The following is a 17,815-nucleotide window of genomic DNA, read 5'->3' as shown; positions in this document are numbered from 1 at the left end:
AGCTTCAATCCTGTGCCTGGCAAAACATCATCAGTATTCTCTGCCTCTTTTAACTAAAGGAAGCAAATCAAGAACCAGACAGGCTAATGGGAACTGAACCTCATTTCTTGGCCTCTGGCTCAACCTGGGCAGCCAAACGGAGAGCAGGCACTTCTGCAGGCCCCGCGCTCCCCTTGCCAGCTGGGCAGCGAGCAGCTCCCTCCCTGCTCGCGGCTCCGCGGCCGGCAGCACGCAGAGCGCTCTCCCGGCTGCCGCCAGCTGGGAATCTGACTGCTTCTCCAGGTCTGCTGTGCACTTGCCAAACGGAATCTGCAGGGCTCCTTTTCCACTTGCCCCAGCCAGTTAGGAGGTGATCTATAGTGCTATTATCACAGCGAGCAAAGCAGGCCAGAAATCTCCACACAAAAATGAAATTTTGGTACGGTTTCACAAGAAGGGGGACCAAAAGCAGAATTTAATAAGGAAAGGGCATCCTCTGTACCCTGAGTTCCCTGTGAGTTGAGCCATATTTAGGGGCTGTATTTCCAACCCTTTTCCTGTTAACACTTAATCTGAGGCATATTCAACTAGAAATACCAGAGACATGTTAGAGGGAGGAAACTGAAAAAGCAACAGCTACTGACTAGAGCTGGTTGAAACGTTTTCAACAAAACCTGAAACCCCATGAAACCCACCTCGTTTCATATTTCACTGCAACTTGAAACTCAAACCAGATTTGTTGAAAGGTTCTCTGAGGATTGTGGTTCCAGTCACAACTGGCCAATCCATTTATAGTACACAACTTTGTTAGACAAACTGAGGGCCAGTACAGCTGGGTTCTGTTTCACAATTTGGAAACCTACAGGAGAAGGGCAGCTTGTCCTGCACACTGTCCTGTGTGGCCTTGCCAGACTGAGCCCAAGGAACAGCCCCACCTCCCTCATTCAGACATGCAATGGCAAGACAGGACATAGCCCCTCTTTTCCATTTCCTTATGGGATAACCAGACAGTTAAAAGACCCTCAGAGATTAGGAGCCAGGAAATGCACAGATGCAAGGCAAGTAGCATCCTTCTTTCCCCATGAGGAGAGGACAGATTGCTCCTGCCATACACCAGGCCATGGCAGCCTGGTCTTCAGCCCATTTTTCTTGCAGTTTGTCCAAGATTAGGTTACTGTAATCACCTGAATTAGCTGCTGCATTGAGTGACTTGACAGATGCAAGCACATAAATTCTGCCTCTGAACTTTTACAGACAGTTCTCTGTTGTCACTCGTGCTCTGTGTCTGCACAGCTTGAGACAGTACAAATCAGACATTTCTGGTCAGTGAGTCACTGGTCATAATTTTTACTGTTTTGTATTGCCACTGCTCATACACATAGGTGCTAGTAAACAAAAAAAAACCCCACCCATCCAACCTCAAGTACACCCTCAAGCTTCAGCTTCCCCAAATGGCCACAAAGAGCAAATACACAATCATCCTGTCTGTACACAGATAATTTCACCAGCTTTAGTGGTGTGGATATTTAAAACAACCTTTTCCATTTCCCTTCTTTCTTCTGTCCCTCTGTGCTTTTCCAGGTCCAGTTTGAGTTTTGTTGTGAAGCACGGGATTCATTCATACATCAAGGGGAAATTGAAGGCATCACAGCCCACATAGACAAAAAACAAAGGCACAGTTTACAACGCAGAAACTTGCTGAGAAAAGCAGCTGAGTTTTTCAAGGCTCACCCGCTGACTACCCCTTTGGAGGTACCTCAAACACCATTACTTGCTCCATACAGTCAAACATTTTTTTTCAAAGACTCCATATAATGGATTATTTGTATTACTGTAGTAATGAAAAGTCCCAGTGCCCTGTATGGAACACCTTCCCCTTTACTGAGTTTTTCTAGATGAGAAATAGTCCAGCTCTATGGGCACAGAGGTCCCTGTGGGCTAACCTAAATGAAACTAGGCTGGAAGGAGCTGCTTCCTACCACAGCATCTCAAAACTAGGCACCCATGTTAAGGATTAACCATCCCATTTCCAGGGTCTGTACCAAGTCCAGAAAACAAAAAAAAGGATCTTTTTTATGCTGCTGAGTTCCTGTCACAGTCATTATATACTTAGACTATCATATATTTGGCCATATTTTTGAGGTCCTATCTTCTATCTCTCATTTAATAAATGTTTTCCTTTTTGAGCAGGGTCAAAAGAGACTCTGGCATAGGAAGGCACAGGCAAGCTGGCTGTTTCAAACACAGAACTGCACTTTCCAAGCCAAGTGTGGAAAGCCATGACATATTCAAAACCCATCTTCTCTCCATCTGGCAGAGCAGAAGCTCAGTATCCTTCTTATCTTGTAGTTTCACCAGACACCAGCCTTTGTCCTTTAGCATAGAATTATTAATTATTGTTAGAATTTTGCTTTTGTTTGTTTTTGAGATGTTTTTGCTTGTATGCCAGGCTGCATACAATGTACACAGTATTCTGGAAATACAACTGAGTCTACCAGCCTTGCACTTCCCTTTGCTACACTAACCCTGACATAGCTGACATAAAAAAGAGGGAATAAGTATCTAAAATTGCACTCATCTCAGTTTCCATACAGTATGAATATTTTTCCTGCATTCTGGATAAATGTTTTAGCAATTAAGTGAAAAAACACACAAAATCCTAACCTTGTTACTTCACAACTACAGAGTGCCTTGGACTGCAGAAGTACAATGGTCTTCCAGTCCTTTGCAAAACTTGGAAGAGCTCCTTGACAGCCAGAAACTTTAGCTGGTAAGGTCAGGTTAGTATCAATAAAAACAAAAAGGCCAGCTCTGATCACAACTCTGAGGAAGCAGACTCAAAGAACTGTAAGGATTTTTTGGGTACTATCAGTGCCATAAATGAGAACAAAATGGGGGGCACATAGCTGTTAGTTCTGGAGAGCCTTTAGAAATTTGTTGTTAGTGTTTATTATACCAGATAGATAATGATGGCTTTCCTATTTGACTTGATTTTCTCCACTTTTGAAACAAAACCCAGAGTGTTTAAACTCAAATAAACAGTTCCCTTTTAAAATGTGGATACATGAATTTGGCTTACAGACTAATTTGTTTTTTCTAAGAAATGCAGAATAAAGTCTAGTTCACAGAATGTAATTCCTAAGGAATGTTGGATGACAGCACAAACCACACCAGTGCCTGGTGACTGTTCACACTGAGAAGGGCATTGCTTACCTTGCTGATGCTTTCTTTGGGAGAGCTGATTACTGTTTGCAGGGATGGGATGTTGTGCTGGCTTTACTGTGCTAGGTCAGTGAGCAAGAAGATTTGAGGCTTATTCAGAGTTTGCACTTTTATTGGAAGCAACATGCAAAAAATAGCTAGGAGGAGCAAATACAAGGAATGATGAAGAGGAATAAACGTTATATATAGAAAAAATTGCAAGCTAACAAAATAGCTGTTTCACAGTTTAATGATTCTAAAATAATTTGAAAGGTTTTAACAAAAAATCTCCATCTTTGATTTTAGCTATCACAGAACCCCTGCTGTCCCTGTGTGTGACTACCCATGTATCACAGCAGACATTTCTTGAAGGAGATATTCAGAGAAGAAGAGCTTTTCATATGTTCATTAAACTAAGGCACTTTATTTGAAGAGCTATAGAGTGAAAATAGTGATCATGTGAGGATAAAGAACCCTGTGCTAGAACAACTGGTGTAAGGAGAAGAGCAAGGGGGCAACACAGCATTTTGAACTATTTTGCTTTGTGAATTAGGTCCTGTGGCTGGGAGGGAGAACCCAGCAGAGGTCACTGACTCTCACTAAGAGACTGCTGCTGGACACAAAGGAAAGCAGCAGGAAGCTGGAACAGTGGCACCCTGGGCCAGCACCTCAGAACTGGATGTTCAGCTCCACTTCAGAAATAGACACACTCAGAGAAAGCAAAAAGAGGAAACTGTTTTTTGTTTCATCAGGAAAAAGTAATTGGTATCATGGAATTGTTAAGGGAAAGCTGAAAAAATCAAATCCCATCAGATCAATATTTCTGTGGATGTCTAAAAATACAGGTGCTGCAGCTTCCAAAAGCTTTAAGCCTACTTCACTCAATTCAGTGTTGCAATGCCAAGAGCCTGACAATTAAGAACCATCTTTTCATTCCTTTCCAACAGAACTGCTCCTGGGCAGAGAGCCATGGGAAGAACAGGAACAGAGGTGGGGGTCTACTGAACTTTGCCCCTCTATGGCAGAGGACTGTGTAGGGGCCCAGGATCCCTCTTCTACCCAAAACATGGACTCAAACTCTCATTCTCTCTTTTCAAATATACACCCAAATCTTGCTCCATATGCATATCTAAAACTACATAGGTAATCTTGGATAGGTATTGAGTTATATTTTACTAATCAGAGATGGATATTCAAAATTCTCATTGCATCAGGAGTTCTACTTCCTGCAATAATTTTTCCTATAATCTTTTATAAACTTGTACACTAAAGCCCATGCTTTCTGTAGCACCTGAAATAAAACCTGTGTGAATCTGTTTTTCTCAAAAAAAAAGGATTGCTTTCTATTATGGAAAGAAAATAAAAAATACCACTGTTTGAATAATACCCACAGTGAATACAGCATATACTGAGCAAATATGTAGTTAAACATTGACTCTCCTCTGAAATTCTATTACTTGGCTAAAAAAATCTAGCCATAAATATCTTAGTTATATCTAAGACATACATATATATACATACATACATATATATATATAAACCCCAAATATATATATATGTGTGTGTGTAGGTATGTATAATCTATGTTTAACAAAGTTCCATTTATAACACTTATCATGGCTATTAAACATTTTAATTATTGATTTCAGCTGAAAAATTCTTGAGGCTGAGCATAAACAAAAGAAATAAGTATCTGCCTGATGGTTAATGTTTTCATTCAAGTGTAGAGGTGAAGCTATAGATCCAAGAGATGGAAAAAGCAATTTGCTATTCTCACTCATATTTAGAACCTTGTTAGTGGATTTGTGGAAAAAAATGTCATATACTTCAAAAAAACTGGCCATGAATTAATGTTTATAGATTTTATTGCTCTTTCCAGCTCACTATATTTTTATTCTTTATTCTTTTTAATAGTCTTAAAAAACCTCTAGAATTATAATTTTCTCTCTACAGATGCTGTCTTTTTCTTTTAAACAAATATTGGTCCCTTGCTTTTTCCCATTTTTGTTCCCCCCTCTGCTTTTGTTTCAAATGGATGTAAAATTATCTCAGATATTTTTGTGCTTAACATCAACAACTTCATTTCACATGGGTCTGATTTGGAGTCCATAATCATCACACTGCTGTATACTACAAAAGACTGATTTTTTTCATTGCATAAAGCTTCCTTTCCTGTTGGTTTTGGGCTACACTTGAAAAGCACAGCCTGCTGTCCATCATGGGCAGCCCTGCTCACTGGGAACTATCAGGGAGGAGGCGGAGCTGCTGATCTGCTCACAGGACTCTGCCCTGCACAGATGACCTTTCCCTGTGGGCAGGCCTGTTGTGCTGCTAAGAACATCAGCAGAGAGAAGACAAACAGGTATCAATGGTTCTGAAAGCCTGGCCAAAGGTGCTGTCACCAGCAGACAGGGGCACATCAAACTTCCAGTTGTTCTGCTTCTGGAGGGTCTGTGGCATATTGTATACATACAACACAGTTCACTTTATTAGTCATCATGTTTGGGTTTTGCATTTGGCAAAGAGCTTGCTCTGAAACTCAGTAAGGACAGCAAGGGTATGACTCTTCTCAAATGCACCAGCATCAACACTGTGTGGGGCATATCTACTCAGAATAGGAATCAACAGAAAACCCGATAGGGGACACCTCCAGATACCCATACTCTAACAGTTTAGGTTGTATTGAAACAGCTTTTCTTATATGAGAATCAGATCAGGGCAACTGAGCCTTCCTATGGAACAAATGTATCATGTTCCTGGGCTTTTGTTATTTTTATGATAATAAGGTATGATGATCTCCATGAATAGAGAATGCACAGGTTGCTGAAAGCCTCGTTAGACAAAAATACCAGGATTAGCACCATCCTGTAAAAGTTCTCTTCCTCTTTTAATTGTATTTTCACTAGAAAGAGTTTTCTATTCAATTGAAATAATTTGCATTACATCTTTCCTAATCAGACAGGACAAGTTTAGTTCACAAATGTGCTGGTGTAACAGGATGGAATAACTGGAGAAACACACCTCAGAATATTTCTCTTCCACTCTTTTTTCTGCACCATTATTTTGAACTTATTTTGTGACAAGACAAAGACAACAATGCCCCTGGATTCACACTGATAAAACTCCACTGACTTCAGCAGTTAATGCTCGTTTAGTTGTTATTAAGTGCCCCGAGGGTGATATAAAGTCCACACCTAACATCTGAAACACATTCCAAGATCAACAATAGCAGTCACCAGACAATTTTCTTCTCTACTGAAGGTTGCTCTAAACTTTAAATGCTTCTCTTCACCTCATGTTATACACATTACAAATGACTGTTCAGTTGCTCTTATAAGCTTAAATCCATACACTCCAACTTTGTACCCAGAAGGCAATTTACAGATTATAAAAGGCAGATACCTCTTTTGCTGCACACCTGCCCATTTTACCATTCAGTCTGAGAGAAGGAGAAACAACTGGGAGTTAGAAGATCCTGATACCAGGGATATACTGGTTATCAGTGAGAGGAAAAGGTGGATCTTTAATAAATTTCCTTTTAAGAACAATTGAAGGCCAGCTGACAGGAACACCAGATCATGGGGGCCACTCTGATGGCTTGGACAGACACAGCCCCACTGCCCAGGTAGCACAGAGCAGCACATCTCCTGCTCTTACTCACCAGGTGAGCAAACCAGGAGTTTCAGTAAGTGCTGAGCTGCTGTGACTGCAGCCACAACAAACCCCCGAGTTTCCCCAGCACTTACCCTGAGTGCTTCCTGCACTTGTGTGTTGATGCACCCCTCCCACAGGGCTGTCCCAAGAGCAGCAGGTCACGCTTTGGGGCAGAGGTGGCTTTTGCAACACAGACACCACCCAGCTGCTGCTCAGAATCCTCCTGAGCCGTGCAGAGCACACGAGTCCCACGTGCACCCAGCTCTGCTGGGCTGCCTCTGCATTGGCTCCAACAGGGAGTAAAATGTTGAACTACAGCATCCTAATCATAAGCAGTGATACAAAGTCGTGATTTTTAAAAATAAAAGTACATTGAGAACTTCTGAGCATGTGTGACAGATAATTACTTACCTACGTCCCCTGCCTAAAAGAAATATGTTCTTGTGTTTTCTCTAGTGAAATATTTATCATTCCATAATCTCATTTCATAAATACTCGTAGTAATTAGGTCAGACTATGAGCATGAGACTATATGGAACTAGACAATCTTTTTTTGTTGCTGAAGCAAATCAGAAACTATTCTTAATTCTGTTAGATTTTTTCTTCCCTTTAAATAGTTGAAGACATTTATTATTCAACTTCCTGCTTTGACAGAATTTTATTAAAAGAAATTGATTTTACTAGCTCAGACTATTATATTCTGCTGAAGGACAAAGCATCATACCTAATTTTTGTTCCTGATTTTTGTTAAGAATATTTTTAAAAATTAAATAAGCCATTGACTGAATATCCAGTGTCACAAGTGCTATTGCTTTAAAAGACTAATAATCTCTCTTGTAATCAGATTTCAATATACTAGAAATTCTATTAAAAAAAAAACCACCAAAACTTACTTTAAAAATATTCTTTCAGGAAAATTACATTTTAACAACTAAACACAACAATATGTTAGATTACATTTTGAGCAGAATGTTTACCTTTCACTGAGTTTCTCTGCCAGCTGTGTCAGCATCGGCTGTATAAAAAAAAATTAAAGGAGCTGTTTATTTTTTTTAATTGCCATGATCATGCCAAAAAACACAATGTGTGGGCTGGAGACAGAGTGCTGGGAGCAATATTATTCATGTTAAAAACAGTTGCCTGATTTGCTTTCTTTGAAAATTAGGATACTATAAATAGCAGCCCAGTGGGATAGTGAGATTTGTCGATTGCAAGTTATGTTTTAAAAGCTGCTAGGATGAAACTTTTGAAAGACTTACAAAAGATTAAACAATTATTGCTTGTCATTTACCTTTGGCCTGCATTAGACCTCTGTTTTTGGAGAGTTATGTATTTAATGTGGATGTACGACCTGTTTCTATGCATACATCAAAATACAAAATTTTTAAAAGAAAAATTCAATATTTACTTTCTATAGGTCTTTCTATAAACCAGGTACCTTAACTCACTGTTTTGTTAATCATAATTAAAAATGTATTGCCAAACTTGTATTAATTCTTTGTTGCTAGGTTTGTGAAAATCCTTCCCCACAAATCAACTTTGACCAACTTGGAAATTATGATACAATAATTCATCACAAGAAGTTCTGTCAAGCCCCTGTCGCGCAATAGTTCCACAGCTGTCTTTGCCTTTATTAATTCATACTTTAGCACCTTGGTGCCTCTCCTTTTCTGCTTGCTTTACAGAATGACCAAAGGCAAGCTTCCATTACAAAAACCCAATCCACCAAACAAACACTACCAAAAACCCGAGGAACCAGCAAAGCCTGAGAACACATAAAACCCGAATATGAATAACAAAAAACAAGAAGAAACAATTGCAGAGATTTTATCAAGCACTATCTTTTCTCTGAGAAATTATACATGACATTCACTGTTAGAAAGCTGGCATTTTGACCTGCATTAGGAATAGGAAGCAATGGGAGCTTTTGGGATAGGCAGACTTTTTAACAGCAAATACGAGGAAAGAAATAAAGGGTAAGCTGCTAATTTGATTCTGAGCAGAGGGCCAACAAAGCAATGACACAGATTGTAAGACCTACTTAAATTCCTAGCTTTGCCCACTGAATTCTGTTGAGTAAAAAGAACCAATTTTTTCCAAACATTCAGTGTTTCTCTAAGAGAAAGAATTTTTACACAAGCATTTTCATACTGCACTGCTTACAATAAACCATAAATCTTTGAAAGTGGTATGGGATTTTGGTGTGCATCCTAAAGCATGAGGCAAATGGCCTGATGGCCATTTTCCTGAAGGCACAACCTTTCACCAGGACCCTATTCAAAGGAGTTTTGCTGCACCCCTTGGCAGTGCTCAGAAGCTGACAAGCCAGGCTCGATGCCTGTCTGCAGGTCCTTCTGCAACTCCTCTGCTCTCTGACTGTGCCTGACCTTTGGGTTTACTCAACTCCACAATCTCAAACTTGGTTCAGCCCGACATCTCAACTGCAGCAATCAAACTTCAGAACAGAACAGCAGAAAATGGGAAAAGAGGGGAAGGTGGGAAAGAGGGATGTAGTAACAAAGAGAGGAACACAGCTCAACACTGTTCCAACAAACTTTTAATTAGTGACATATTTTCCTTTGGAAGCTAAAAACTTCATGATATGTCTCACAGTGCCATCCCTATCTAAAGACATTTTTCTGTCCTTATGTAAAGCTGTTCTTAGTAGAATTGTACTTTACTAAGTACAAAGAGCTCAATCTGACTTAAAAAAAATATTTAGCATTAAGAGGTGATAATTATCTTCTGTCCACGATAAAAATTCAATCAAAGTATGAAAGCCTGGGTTTATCCTATACAAACCATGGAGAAACAATTAAGAGTGTGACAAAAAGCCATCGTGTTTCTCAGGAGAGTTGACCCTGTTCCAAGGATAAAATGATAACTAGTGTCCTGAGTCCAGCTTGGTGACCTTCTGGAGCTGGAACTTTCAATTATGTCAAATTAGCTGTGTCACATGAGCTGGCTTTGTGAGTGAGGCTGGATCAATGCAGTGCATCTCACTGATGATGACAATGATCTAATCAATCTCAGTCACTCAATGGACAGCAATGAGGTTGTGAAGTAAGCACAAAAAAAAGAATGCTGGGATCTGTCATTGTCAGGGTTACCTAGAGGCTCCCCATTTGTGCTTTTCCTTTAAATGCTAATTTTGAACGATGAAAAAAATAACACTAAGTAGCAATTTCCTAGAAGGGGTTTTGTCACATCTATTCAGACTTACATTCTGCTTGCCAAATTGCAACTTGATGTTCAATAATGCTGTTTTTGACACTTCTGTGTAATAAAAGTGAAGATCCTTCTTTGCTCAAGGATGTCTATGACACTTTTGACACTTCTCTCCCAGAATTGCAGGCAGCCCAGATGTTCTTTGCATTAAGAAGAGCATCACTACAGCTGCCATGGAATGTCAGAAGTTATTGGGCTCTAGGCAAAAGCAGCAAAGGGCATCCTTCCTCTTTTTAAGTGAGGAGTAATTTTTGGAGAGTAAAACCTTTTGATTGAAACTTAAAGCCTCAGAGGGACTTTGTAGGCAAGAGACACATTGCATTTTCTCTGCTCATGTTTCAAGGTAACTCAGAACCATTACAGAGCAGCTGTTTCCACTTCTGTTCAGAAAAAGATTCCTTACCTATCAATGCCAGCACGGCACTAGTGTATCTGCTGGACATCTGGATGTTATGATACAGGCAAAAATGAAAATAAGAGTAAGAGCTCCTGGTGATAAACTCAAGCTTTGATTTCTGGGAACTTATAAGGCTGCAAGACCCAGTCACTCCTGGATTGTTTATGCTTCTCAAGACTTGAATCCAGGGATTTACATTCACAAGTGTCTCTTTCCCCACGAGTGACAGGTGAGAGGAAGCCTTGGCTACATGAAGTCTTTGTACCCCAGGATTCTCTGCAGCTGGACTAAAGGAAATATTTGAAGACCACATCATGTTCCTGGGAAAAAAGTGTCCCTAGGTAAAACTGACCATATTTTCAACATCATCCTTCTTATATCTGTCCTTGTACTGTCCCCAAAACAGCTGCTAGTTGGACTGGGTAATAAACTGGATGATGTTTCTCCTTTATTTTAAAAATACACAGGTCCTGCTCTTTACAATGGGCCACACAAGCAGTGGTTCTGTGCACAACAAAGCGGTCTAGGATGTGGGGTTCCATGGGTAGCTCCCTCAGAAAAAACACTTTGAATTTAAACTAAAGCCCCAGGGCTCACGCAAGGCACCGCTCCTGTCTGTGGGCGGGCTGACGAGTCACGGTGTTTTCCTTCATCCTGCTGCTCTTCAGCTCCATCTCCTGGAGTCACCCACGGCATTGGAAGAGCCACCTTCCCACACCATGCCTGCCCTTACAGGTTAGCAGAGTGTCTAATTATTAAGCTTCCTCTGAGAGAGAAAAAAAAAAAACCACAGCAAAACCTTGTGATGGAAATAAAATTTCAAATTTGGAAATTTCAGTGCACGGATCTATTTTTGAGTACTTGCAACAGAAGTTTCTCTGCTGGAAGGATTTTTTTTGTTTGTTTGTTACAGAAATCTTTGTGGTTGATACAAATTTTAAAAGGCTTAAAACAGACCAGAGAGCTGTTATTTATACTCTTTTATAGACACTCCAAAAGTTTAAGGTAGTCTCATCATCCATCTTCCTTAGAATAACATGAAATTGAATTGTATATCTTTTTTTGCTAGAGTCACTGTTAAGTCTTTTCTGTCACATCCAGGGAGCTGCACAAGTGACACAGAAATTTCTTAAACAACGTTTTACTGGGATTACTCCTTTCTCTGTGCTGCATGGTGAGCTGGCAGGTGCAGGCTCTGTCAGGTTTTGGTGTTGGTTATAGTCACAGCAGGAACAACAGCAGCCAAAGCGAGTACTGGGGAAAATGAATATTTTTGGGTGCTGCCAGATTAGAGTTCCTGTAAAACTCTTACATAGCATCCGAAGAGCAGTTCCTGCAAGACCTGTGGCATCCATGCTGTGATTTTTGTGCTGTGCTGGGAGGCCAATTGTATCAAGGAGCCATCAGCCTACCCAAAGAAAGGCAATGAACAGCAGCAAGTGCTGTTGTACCCTACCACCAGGTCCTACAGGGTACCTGAGATCCCACCTGGCACTCCTGATCAGACAGGTGGTAAGGAAGACAGGACCACTACCTAACACCTTATTCCAAATCCACACCAGCAGTGGCCTGGTGAGCTGCAGGCCCTGAACAGGCTGAATTTTTGGCCCATGCTGCATGTTTGTGGTAGAGTACTAGAGACTCACCACGGATGATGCTACTTTAGCAACAGTTGCCATGTTGTCTGCTCCTTTCCCAGACATATTCCCTGGTGTGGGTGTCACTTTCACAGTCAAATGCCACTGGACACAGACTTATGACAGTGATTACTATGGAAAATAAGAAACACAAGGACAAATCATTTTAACTGAAGTGTCAGCAATGGAAAATGGCAGTCATCCTTAAATGTCACAGTGCCTCCCAGTTGGGCCTGGGCTCTGTGAAATGGGGAAAGGACTCCAGAATTGCATAGATCCATTATCCTCAATGGTTCAGGAGGACAAGCTCATTAGGAACTGCAGCTTCATTAGGTAGCAAGAGCTGCCCTCCTGTCAGGCTATGATCTATTTCTTATCTTGGATTGGGCCACAGATTTTCTCTCCCACATCCCAACCACAATTCACTACCACACCTCACTGCTTTTGGTGATGGAGCGTAGATCTTGCCTTAAGAATTATAAGCTAGAGTTTCAGTAATACCACAGGAAAATTTGCTAAACATTACTCAGTACAACCCATGTGCAGCTTTGCCCTTACTTCTCCTCTCTAGTATGGGATCACTTGCCAAATGGCTGCAGCTATCAGGAGCTCCCATTACAAGGCTAATCTATGCTCAGGGAATACACACACCTGAGTGCAGAGTAATAACAAAAACACTGAATCACACCTCTGCAATATATATTTACCTTTGAAGAGATCCAATATATATTTACTATTTAAGAGATGCCCACATTTACAATGCAAATCAAATCGTTAAATGAAGCCATAAAACCCAATTAAAAATAGTATTTTTAAAAGTCACTGTTTTGGACATGCTGGAGGCTACAGGGAAAAAGGCAGGACACTACTTTTTTCCATGGTAATCCTTTTTCCTTTTAAAATTTGTTTTTCAAAGGCTACATGAATTAACATTTAATCTCTCATTATAATGTTATATAGTATTTACAAATAATTGAAAGAGTCAGAAAACAAAACTATTTTAGAAATTTCTATGTTATTTCTTAGGCTTCTGAAAGAAGTGCTCAGATATAATTGCTTAAAGCAAACTTCAAAAGACTCAATACACCAGCAGCTGCAGCAAATACATGGCTTTTTCTATTTTAATTATCTGTTTCTTCCAATAGTTTTACAAGACATATATAAATAGAGATCAGAGGGAGAAACAGATTTGATATTTTACCTACACTATTCTGAAAATGGGGTAATAATTATAGAAATGGCTAAAGCATGCATGGTGGTTTGTTTGTACAAGAGAACCCCCCCAGTGTTTCTCTTCTCTGAGTTCAATGATTAACTCCACTTAAAACCCAATCCTCGTGTGTCTGTTTACAAAAATCTCTGCAATATAAAAGATTTAATAGCAATACTTGGCATAAAATAGTTTGGCAAAATGAATCAAATATCACATCAAACACAACTGAAAGGCAAACCTCCCAGCCAACAGAACAGTTCTATGAAACTCCAGATTCCAGTGTTGTCCTTTTATTCTGGCAAAATCAAAATTACTTCTATCTTATAGAATTTCTATAATCAAGGTGAAAGTGCTTTAGATATTGATATTTGTCTTCTCTGCAGAGATGCTGTACGTATTCTAATATGGCAAGACTCTGCTTCCTTGTTCAAAACTGTAAAATATATTGCTGTCCTGTTTCACAAAATTTAAAGCTGTTCTGATGAATACACAACTTTCATTTGGAGTTTTAAAAAAAACCCTTTCACGCCTCATTTATTTAGAAGCTCTTTGCCTTATCACTGCTCTAGCTATTTAAAGCACTGTTTTTCTGTTTATCAAAGCCAACTTTCTTCTTTCTCCTTTACATTTTTAAAGAAGAAAAAATTAAAAAGCAACCTTTCCACTGGCATTATTCTCATAACACATACCAAATTGATTTGAAAACATTAGATTTGCCAAATTTCTCCTACATGTTGAACTTGAATCTAAATATTGCTCCTTTATTCATGTAGGTAGAGGCTTATTTATTCAAGAAACAGTTTTGGGGGGATTTTTGTAATGAGTATAGTGAGAGAAAAATTTGAACTAGATTTTTTGGAGTGGTTTTTTGTTTTGTTTTTCTTTTTGGAACATCAATTTTCAGGCAATTTTTGGGCATATAATTGAACATGAAGTCAATTATCGGTTTACAAGGACTCCTTTGATGTGTAGCTCCCACTGCAGAGGCTGTCATGTGTGCAAAGCATCACTCCTGGGTGGGAGAGGGGAGAGAATGACCATCCTTCAGTGGCCATCTTTGATCCTGGCAGTGGGCAGAGCTCGGGGCCTTTTCATGAAGGCTCCTCCATGCATGTCTACCAACATGGCCAGAGGGAACCTGCAGAAATGGGGAATTCCCTCACTCAGAGGAAGCTTTTCCCTGTTTGTTATAAGAGGTGGAAGTCCAGTTAGAGATGCATCCCATAAACCGGAAATATGATCTCAGCAAAAATCCCCATTTCCACTCATTTTTAAATTCTCAGAACCGGTGGCTTTTGTGCTGGGCTGTTACATGATTCAGCCGGTATTTCTAAAGTTGGAAGGAAAATCACTCTGGAATTTCTTTATGTTGTGAAAATGGCTGAGCCTCTCATTTGCCTGGTTATTTACCCCATGCCAAAACTCCAAGACTGTTGTGCCTGAGCCCTCCTGCAGTGAGGGCAGAGTCCCAAAGGGCTGTGATCACACACTGGGACTGACTGACCAGCTGAACAGTCCTCACTCAAGAAAAATTGAATCAGAGGTAATAGAAATGTTTAGGACTCCATGGGTCCTGCAGAGAGCCCTGCTCGAGGCCAAAGGCCTGTCTTTTTGGAGTTAATTTTAAAAAGTCCATTTTTTTAGCTGAGCTAACACCACAGAGGTAATGAATTCCACCAGTAAACACATCCGTGCTAGCAGAGCACCAAAAGCATTGCACACCTCCCCTGAAATGTTCCCTTGTCAATGAGCTGGAACTACATCTGATCGCCCCCCTCCTTTCAGTCCTGTGCTCCTGTCACTCCACTGACTACAGGCAAAAATATCAGGTAATTCCTAACCAATTTCCTTTGTGCACACATGAGCCCATCATCTCCTCCAGCCACAGGGTATCATGTACATACTGCCTCTTTTCTTCATTCCACCACAATTCACACAATTCTCTAGTTTAAAATTATTCCTAATTAGTACACACTAATATGAAAATAAAAAATAAATTAAAAGAAAATTATGAGCATGCAATTAAACTTAAAAAACAGGCCAGAGGGTAAATGCTTAATCCTTTATAGACAGAGTGGTGTAAATGCAAAGTTGACTTCTGACATGGGTGGAATACCTCCAAATTTATACTGGCAGAAAGAAGACAATCTAGCCAGCAGTTCCTAAAATAAATAACTGAAATAATGGCTCTTGAAAAACATTATTTGTAACATAGATAAAAATATGAACATGTTGCAAGAACTCCAGACAAACCAGGCAGGATTATACTGCAGTTAGAGGTGATAGTCTAATGAAAATATAGACATGAGTTTAGTTTAAGTGAGAAATAAGTCTCTCAAATATCAAACATTCTTTTCTCTGCATGAAATTCCTCTATATTTTCAGTACTTGCACTGGTCTATGCAATGTGACATCTACTTTTGTACAGATGTGAAAAATTGGGATGATAGAATTGATTTTGAAATTGTTTCCTACCAGAGATATCCTATTCCACTAAAAAGGATTCTGTTTCTAATTGAATTCTGTTTTAGTCTAATTGTTGTTTAATTTTATTGTTTATGTTAAGTTGTAGACTTGCACTAATATCAGCTGTTATTTTCACAAGAGCTGTAATATTCTGACCTCTAGTTATCATGAAATCCTGCATTCTGCACATGTCCTCAGTAAATGTGAATTATTTGTTAGCTGTTAGGTGGATTTATGCTTTTCATCTTAGCCTGAACTTCCCTCACGAGCATTCAGATAAATTATTCTGAAGGCATTCAGGAGCTAAGCATCCAATTGTATTATGCTAATATTACACAATATCTCTACACATGCATCAAAGGACTGTGCCATTGTTTACTCAATATTTTGCTTTATTATATAAATATGAGTCTTAATGCCAATGCACAAGTTCCTTTTTCTCCACAGTGTTTAAGATTTTTCTCAAGTCCTGTTGATGCCATAATTGAGGTTGGGCATGTGCCTAAGTGCTGCCTGAGATGGGTCCCTATTCCCCAACGTGCTGTTTGTCTCTGCTAGCTGATGGAACATTGCCTTACTCTTTGCTCATTAATATAAATAGATCTCATCTCCTCTTTTCATGAGCTGTGTGCCACAAAAATCAGGCTTCTGGTTCTGTTATTTTCAGTCACACACAGCTTAGGAATATTCCACACACCTATTTATGGAATTACACCTAAAAATTTAGTAATTCACATTTCAAATATCTTTCAAATAGAGACTTCTAATTTTAAAGTGCATATCATTGCACACAACAGGGGTAAATTAAGATTAAGCACTGAATTTCAACTCTGTGTTTCCTGTCTTTGAGCTTCATTGTGCCACCTTAATATTGGGTTAACAAAGTACGTACATAGAATATTTGTTACAAGATTTGTGAATAAGCGATTCTCATCTCCTCTGTAAGGAAAATTGACTCCATTACAGGAGAGGAGAGACATCAAGCTAACATTACATGAAGTCATAATCCTCTATTGAGACACTGCACAATGACATTGTTAACATTAGTATGCAATATTTATTATAAATAAAAGAAGCTATTGAGGCTTTCAACCCATAATCAGCTCTGTGTGGATGACTTCACTGTACGAACACAGTGGAGTTATAATGAGGATAAAAGATTTATTTATACCTAAACATGTTCTCATTAGTAATTCTGCACTAGCATGTAACAGATACAATTGAAGGACCAGCAGGGTTTTTGTGGGGGCTTTTTTTTTTTTCCTTTGGGGTTTTTTGTTTGTTTGTTTTAAATTACTACTTATTGTTTGCACTTTGACTATGAACATTTAGTAAGAAAATAAAGGAACTTATTAACGATTTGATTGTACTGTGTACTATTCTCATGACTAAAGAATGATTCCAGTTTTATGGAATACAGTATCATCCCATCATGCCATAACGTAGAAATCCAACAAGCCATTAGCTCAGACCTTGGTAAAAAAGGGGAATTGTTTCTGAAGTGATCCTACCTGCACATGTAACATACAGTCACAAAGCACCAGGGTCATGTGAGATTCTTAGTGATCTGCCTTTATATTGTACTCTTTTCCAAACACCCTATTTTATATTTCTTTTAAAAGGAAAGGACAAACCCTCACTTCATGGAAGGCACCCAAGCAGTTGCCTACAGACCCTTCCAAGATCTCTCACAAAGTTTGGGCTGTCATCTCAGTCTGTTTGGAGGAAATGGAACTCCGCTTAATGCCAAATCCCCTGCACTACCTCACTTTGTCTTACTGCCATAAATCTCTCTCTCCTCCCTGAGGCCTGGGTTTACTTTCAGACTACAGTTTTACATTCACCTTTGCCAGGTGAAACCTAGGAAAAATAAGGGAACGGTTCAAATATATGTTCCAAAACAACTGATTTGTTCAAAACCAAATCTTTTCTGGCTGGTCTAATTTGTCGCCTTTAATTATATTTTGATGTTCTCAAACAGTTCTGTTGATAAAATCTCTGTTAGAAAAATCTTGAAGATATTTAGGGATATTTCACTAC

The 17,815-nt window shown here is 39.4% G+C and overlaps 1 protein-coding gene across 8 annotated transcripts in view; it reads right to left on the bottom strand.

Moving 5' to 3' along the window:
- Positions 1-17,815, bottom strand: part of SEMA6D (semaphorin 6D) — a 225,955-nt gene that overhangs the window by 106,400 nt on the left and 101,740 nt on the right. The window contains exon 3 of one of the 8 annotated variants that reach the window (XM_066559187.1): positions 7,812-7,849. The exons of the other annotated variants lie outside the window; for them this stretch is intronic. The gene's annotated coding sequence lies outside the window, so the exon portion shown is untranslated. The remainder of the gene's footprint in view (positions 1-7,811; positions 7,850-17,815) is intronic. 8 annotated transcript variants of the gene reach the window in all.

Source organism: Molothrus aeneus, chromosome 13, assembly GCF_037042795.1.
Source record: "Molothrus aeneus isolate 106 chromosome 13, BPBGC_Maene_1.0, whole genome shotgun sequence".
In the NCBI taxonomy this organism is placed as follows: Eukaryota; Metazoa; Chordata; class Aves; order Passeriformes; family Icteridae; genus Molothrus; species Molothrus aeneus.
This window is presented reverse-complemented; position numbering and strand designations above follow the sequence as displayed.